This window comes from Cebus imitator, unplaced genomic scaffold (genome assembly GCF_001604975.1).
Source record: "Cebus imitator isolate Cc_AM_T3 unplaced genomic scaffold, Cebus_imitator-1.0 Scaffold39, whole genome shotgun sequence".
NCBI lineage: Eukaryota > Metazoa > Chordata > Mammalia > Primates > Cebidae > Cebus > Cebus imitator.
This window is the reverse complement of record NW_016107354.1, coordinates 3,480,489-3,487,271: the sequence shown is the minus strand read 5'-3', so window position 1 is coordinate 3,487,271 and position 6,783 is coordinate 3,480,489. Positions and strand designations below refer to the sequence as shown.

Genomic DNA, 6,783 nt, shown 5'->3' with positions numbered 1-6,783 from the left:
TTCCCTTAGAGAGTCCCTGCGTTATTTCTCCAACTCTGTGACCGAGACGCTGTCCGCTTTTCTACAACGGTGACAGAAAGCCAAGGGGAAAATGTAGGATTCAAAGGTTTGAGGGTAACAGGCCTCAGCCACTCGGGCTCGAGGCCGATTCCGAGCTGCTGCCTGTGAGGAGAGGTCGCGCTACGCCTTCGCCTTCGTCTCGGTTCGGCCAGCACGCAGGCTGAGAACCCACGCCAAGCCGCCGCGCCCTCAACTGCCTTCTCCCTCGATACCCCGCCCACCTCTGAGCGGAGAGCACCGTTCTCGCGAGAACGCGGCTGGCCTCGCCTCTTCGGATTGCGAGCTCCCGCGAGAAGGGGCGAGGAGCCGGCCTGCAACCTGCCGGTGCAGCTCTGCTACTCGCAGCGGTCTAAGTGGCCGCCTCTACAGCCACCTCCAGAGGGATCTGGCTGAGGAGGAAGTGGAGGTGTCAGCGGCCTCGGTTTTTGCCCCAATTTTCTGTGGGCACTGAAGGGGGACTACAGGTTCGAGAGTGAGTTTACTCAGCTGGGGAACTCGGCGGGGGCGGCGCGGGAGGATGGGCTTGGCCGGGGCGAAAGAGGAAAGGGGCGGAGGGCGAATCTGGGCGTGAGAGCCGAACTGCTGTGGCGGTGGTCTGGGCGGCCGGACCCTCCTCGGGGACCGTGCATGGCGTTTTAGGCTCCGGCCACGGGCACCCAATTAGAAGAGGCCGGGATGGGGCTTGAGTTTTCGGGCTGCAGCTTTTGGGATGCGAGTCCGGAGGCCTTTCCCTGCGGATGAAGGCGATACCCTCATCCCTTCTTTCCAGGGCGGAGGAACCCCGTGCCCCGCCCCTTCCCTGTCATCTCCGACGGACGCAGAGACTTCCTGAGGAGGGCGCATCACAATAGGGGATAAGGTGGTGGGAAGCCTCCCTCTGGGTGAGGAGTAAGACCCCACTAATGTGCTGCGTGGTTTTATGCTGTAACCGTTTTTTACGTATGAAAGCTTTGTTTTCCCAAAACTTGCACGGAAAAGGTTCTGATGTCTTTCTTCTTAAGATGCAGGTGCCCTGACACACTTATCTTTGGGAATGGGGCGGGGGAAGGTGAGACATCGTTTAGTAATTTGTTAGTGTGGGCTACTGTGACTGTCCCTGGGCCTCACAGATTTCTTGCTTCTCCTTTCTCAGTATTCTGAGTCCATGATGAAAAGTCACTTGTCCAGACGTGCTGAAAGATAACAGCTTCACTTGCTTGTGGCTTTGTGCACTTAGCAAACAAGATTATTTTATGAAGATGTATTATATTTCAGAATTTTCATGCTTTTTATTTAAATTAGCAATCTAAATGAAACAGCACACGATATTGATTGTATTCGGACAACTGAGTTCCTTCCGACCTCTATCCTCCCAATTCCCAACTACACGAATTTGACCAAAATCTTTTAGAGAGGGGTTAGGAATACATTTTCAATGAAAGAGACTGTAGAAATCGGAATAAGAGATATAATAATGCAGCCATAAGGGCCAAAAGAGTTGAAGGGCTAAAAGATTGAAGTTCAGGCCTGAAATCCAGACTCAGTTGTCATTTGAATATAAAGCTGAAAGCAGTAAAATACTTGGGATGGGATTTGAAAGTGGACTAAGACTGTTAAAAAAAAAAAAAAGTGAGAAGAATTATTTCTGATAAGATAAATGTGTTTTATAAATTTTCCCAAGATTTCTCAGCGTGTATGACCTAACTGCTATTAGGTCAATACGTGCAAAATAGGAGGGGAGGCTCTGAAGCATGGAATGTGGTAAGGAACCACCAGAGTAACAGTGTTCAATCAGGAAAGCTTTTAGTGTTTCAATAATGTTTTTGTGTTCTTTCACCTTTTTTCTTACTCTCAAAAAAGCTTTCAAATGGACTTTTATCCCTCTAATTATGTTACCCTTCCCACCAGTCTGAATTTTCTTCTTTCTAAGCTGTGTGAATTTTAAAAATTATTAACTATTGATTTGCAAACCACTGTGGTCTTCTTTTGGCTTTTTATAATAAGTGACTTAGGGAAGTATGGAAGTGATATGGAAAATATTATGCACCTTTCAAAGCCATAGCATGAGCAACAAACTCACATGCCTTCGGGTACTAGTCAGAAAATTAAAGGGAGGGAGCTGCACTATGCCTTGTCAGAGAGACATCCAATTCTCAGGTCTACCTAATCAGTGCCATATATAAGTATGGACCCCATCTTCAGCATTCTCAAGAGAACCCAGAAATCTAGATTTTTGCATGCAGTGTCTTGCTTTTTAATAATATTGACAACTGTTGTCATTGGGCACATCCTGTTAAAAGAAAAAAGAAGAAAAAATATTGACAATTAAAACCATTAAAAATACTTTGCAGCTGAATCAAACCCAAATCTGTCTGTAGTTCTTTTTGCCTCTCCAGTTTAGAAGCTCTGCTATAGATCAGAATTCATAAATTTTATGTCTGGAAAAAAAGGTTTAAAGCAAGTTTGAAATTTCAGACTTAAGGGGTCTTGGGAAAAATGTCACATCTAGTTGAAAACAGTAGTTAAGTTTAATGGCTGTTAAGTATAGTAGGGCAAATTGAACTAGTATTTACTATAATGTTTTAACTGTGGAAATAACTGAAGAAAAAAAGTCTCAATATTTATGGTTTAATAACTCAGTTCTGAGCAAAGCTGATTTATAGGTATCTTGTACAGAAATTGGATTATTTAGAAGCTCTTTATTGCACTTGCAGCTAATATATAAAATTAAATACAAGAGACCCTCTACAGTCCATCTCAGGATTTGAATGTTTATTGTTTGCTGTGCTATTCCACATTGTCTTCCTAGGCATTGACTTTTACCAGAATTAAAATTACTGGATTTTATTCCATGCCAGATGGAGGTTGGAAGGGTTTGGCAACAGGATGGAAAGAAATAGGTGGAGAAAGTGTGATGTGAAGCAAATGCTCTTGTGCCCCTTCCTTACATTGTTCATTAAAAGATTGATTTGTGTTAGTTTTTCTTGTAAGAAGAATAGGTACATTAATTGATTAAACTTAGTGCCCTATACATAGTACAGTTCAATAACATGAGTGGAATTGACCTTTGTGGATTAAGCCTCATTTACCCATTAATGTGAAGTAATTTAATCACATAATCTGATTCATACCTAGTTGGGTTATGGGGAATGGGAGTGCTAGAGGTCAAACCTAAGTAAGAGGTGGTTTTTAGGCATATAGAGGGCAAGTTGAGGGTCCTCACTGGGGATAAGGGTGAGAAGGAGGTTAGGTTAAGTAAGGGAGAGAATTTTGAAAAGGAAGATGCATTGATTAAAACCCACTTGTATATTGTGCAGTTTTACAAAGAGGTCCACCTTTTATAGCTGAATGTATCATAACTTGTTCAGAGACTACATAGAATACTGGTTTTTAATCAGGACTGCTTTGGGAATTTGCAGACTTGATTTTCTTCATTTTAGCTCAGTCATCTCAGGTCAAGCTAGGCTAATAACTCTCCATCCAATCCCTGCTTCTCTCTGACATAGGAAATGAAAGAAGAGGAGATAGTATTATGTTTGTGAGGTGCTCCTGTTGAAGAGTTTTACAATTATTTCTGAAGAATTTGTTTTATATTTGAGAAGATTGTGCTTGTTGAAGGGGGAACCATTGTTTTCGTCTCTAGGTGTTTCTGCCATGACTCATGAAGTACGAAGTTCTTTTTTGGAAATAGCTTTCCCCCTTCTTCCCATCCCGAGTTGCAGTCCCAAAGGAGGATTAGGGGAGGCTAGGGGAAGGGATTGAGTATACTTTTGTTCAGTGCCTTATGATTCAGTTTTTGAGACTCCCAATTCTTAGGATGTACATTGTCTATTCATTTGTATGGTAGGCTTGTCTGAGCAGGCTGGACTACTATGAGGGAGAAGGAAATGGCACATCTACAGTTCTAACTGGGTAAGTTTAATTTGCAGTTGAAGTAATAAGAGGTTTTTTTCTCATTGAATTCAGTTATATTTTTATTGTCATCTATTTGAATTCTTTTTGTTGTTGATTCTGAACTGAAAGTAAGGCAGGTTGGGAAGATACAGATGTTACCTTCTCTTGTTTATGGAAGAACAACTGTTAAAAAATTTTCCCACTTTTTAATAGAATCTTCATCAGGGTTCAAGCCAGTGTTGCATTTCCCTTAATATGTCTTGCTCTGGTTTACTTTGGGATCTTTGAAACTGAGAACTAGTTTGCTAAGAATGTATCAATCTATAACTTGAAGATGGGAGGTGAACAATCAGAATTCAAAAAGATGCTTTCTGATAAAGGATTAAAAAATAGGCAGTGGGAATACAATGAGCTGTGTATTTGAAATAGTAGAAACTTGAATGTAAAGAGGAAAGATTTTAAGTTAAATATGTAAACTTATGCACAGATTTCTCAAGATTGTAAGTTATTGTTGCCAGTGAAAGCATCTTTCTTCACGCTGTTAATAGTTTAATAATGTTATTCTGTTTAAAAATGTAAGGTGTCTGATTATATGGTACATATTTTTAGTCTTTGTAGTTGAAATGAGTGATCTATTAGTAATTTTGGTGACAAATTGAAGTTATTATTTAGTATTTAACTGGTAATGAAAGTCTTTTATAGTGAATTACTGATTGAAGTACTTGATTAGAAACTATAAAAAACACTTTTCTAAGGTTATTTTATTTTTTATTTTATTTTATTGTCTTGTTTGTTTTCCCCTCCACCCACAGAAGCTATAGGAACTAAGGTCATTTTAAATCATAATCATACTTTTCTTCTTGAAATGTCTTATTTATTATCATTTACTTCTGAGTTTAAAGCCCACTGTTAGCTCTATGACATTAATGTTAACCTGTCTAAGCCTTTGTTTCCTCACATGAAAAATGTATATAGAACACAATTGTCAGGGATTTTTTCTTTCCTTTTTTTTTTTTGGAGATGGAGTCTTGCTCTGTTGCCCATTCTGGAGTGCAGTGACACGATCTTGTCTCACTGTAACCTCTACATCCTGGGTTCAAGCCTCAGCCTCCCAAGTAGCGGGGACTAAAGGCGCACACCACCACGCCTGGCTTTTTTTTTTTTTTTTAAATTTTGATTTTTTAGTTGAGATGGGGTTTTACTGCGTTGCCCAGTCTGGTCTTGAACTCCTGAGCTCAGGCAGTCTGCTCGCCTCGGCCTCCTAAAGTGCTGGTACTAGGATTACAGGCATGATCCACTGCACCTGACCAATTGTCAAGGATTTAAGGATGAGATGAAATAAAGTATGTAAAAGTGCTCTTAAATAGTAAAATGATATATAAGTTGTTAACACTTTGTTCTGTGTTTAAGCTCAGGAAATAGCATACTGGCATTATTGCCTCCTTCTCCTACCTCTCTATCTCCAGTGATCTTGAAACATATCCATTAGTTAAATGTACATTCACATCTGGCTGTCTCATTTGGAGAGGACAAGTTCAAATGACTATTTACCACCTTGCCAATATCACTCCTCCTTTGGAAATTACAAAGCTTTTTCTTTTTCTTTTCTTTTTATTTGTTCAATAAGCATTGAACAATAGGAAGCTCTTTTTCTTGTTTTTCATGTTGGCATGTATTGGCTGATATCTGGTATTCTGTGTGATGTGAATGCTAGGTAGAAAAGCAGGCAAAAGGGAAGAGATTAGAGTGAAAAGAAAGATGGTGTGGCATTTTAAAAATTGTCTTTTGGAATACTGTTGTCTACCTCTAAAAAACCATTTTTTACTAATTTGGATTGTTTTCCTTTAACGTATTTGACTATTATTGCTTGTAGCAGATGAATAGAAAATTTTCCTATTCTATTTGTAGACTACATGAAATGTCAGCTTAAGAATAAATGTAATCCCAAGAAACCAAGTGGGTTTGGAAAAAAATAAAAAATAAGTAAAATTCTAGTGCTCAGATACCTGAGAAAGAATCTTGGGTACAAAATTGTACAAGTGTGTTTATGATTTTCTCATTTTTGGGTGGCACACAAATAGTGCTGAATTGTTTTAAAGGTAATTATTTTATTCAGGACAATTTATTTTATATAATGCAGGCTTGAATTTGATTTTTCTCACATCAAGATAGCAAGCAATATGATCTGGTTTTTTTGGCTCTTCATTTGTTCGTTTAGAATTTTCTTATAGAAGACCATAACCTCCTGTAAGATGGTTAACTGTGAGACATTCTTGTTTCTTTTTTAATTTTCCAAATTGTTGGAGTTTTTCTTTTAAAAGAGAATAATTATTAGAGAGACTAGTAGACTATGAAACTGTTATACTGAAAGTAACTTTAAAACCATTAATACACCAATTTTTGGAAGAGAAAACAAATACAAATCAAGCCCCTTAACTGATTTTGATCAAAGATATTTGCAGGCAGTAAGATGGCTGAGACTAGAATACAAATTCACAAGTCTTCTGATATGGAGTAGTTTGTTCCAGTGATCCCCCTAGTGGGTTTTGTGTGCTTCTGGGATTATATGAAAAACTTGTTCATTGTGCTGTACAAAGAAAGCAATAGAACTTCTATTTCTTTTTTACTGTATCCTTTTTAAATTTCCATTTCGTGTGTGTATGTACTATTTAGACAATACTGGTGTGATAGTATATGTGCATTGTTTATAAATATACATGTATGCAGCTGTCTGTGTTAGTTGAACTCAACATGTTAAGGAAAGGACAAACTGCCATATTTTAAAGTGGTACGACATCTTTAATCATTTTTGCTTCCCTAGTGAATTATATTATTTAGCAGTAGACTGGG

The 6,783-nt window shown here is 38.9% G+C and overlaps 1 protein-coding gene across 3 annotated transcripts in view; it reads left to right on the top strand.

Annotated features, from left to right (window-relative positions):
- The first annotated feature begins 327 nt into the window (after positions 1–327).
- Positions 328–6,783, top strand: part of BTBD10 (BTB domain containing 10) — a 74,934-nt gene continuing 68,478 nt past the window's right edge. For all 3 annotated transcript variants that reach the window (XM_017525782.2, XM_017525780.2, XM_017525778.2), the window contains exon 1: positions 328–532. The gene's annotated coding sequence lies outside the window, so the exon portion shown is untranslated. The remainder of the gene's footprint in view (positions 533–6,783) is intronic.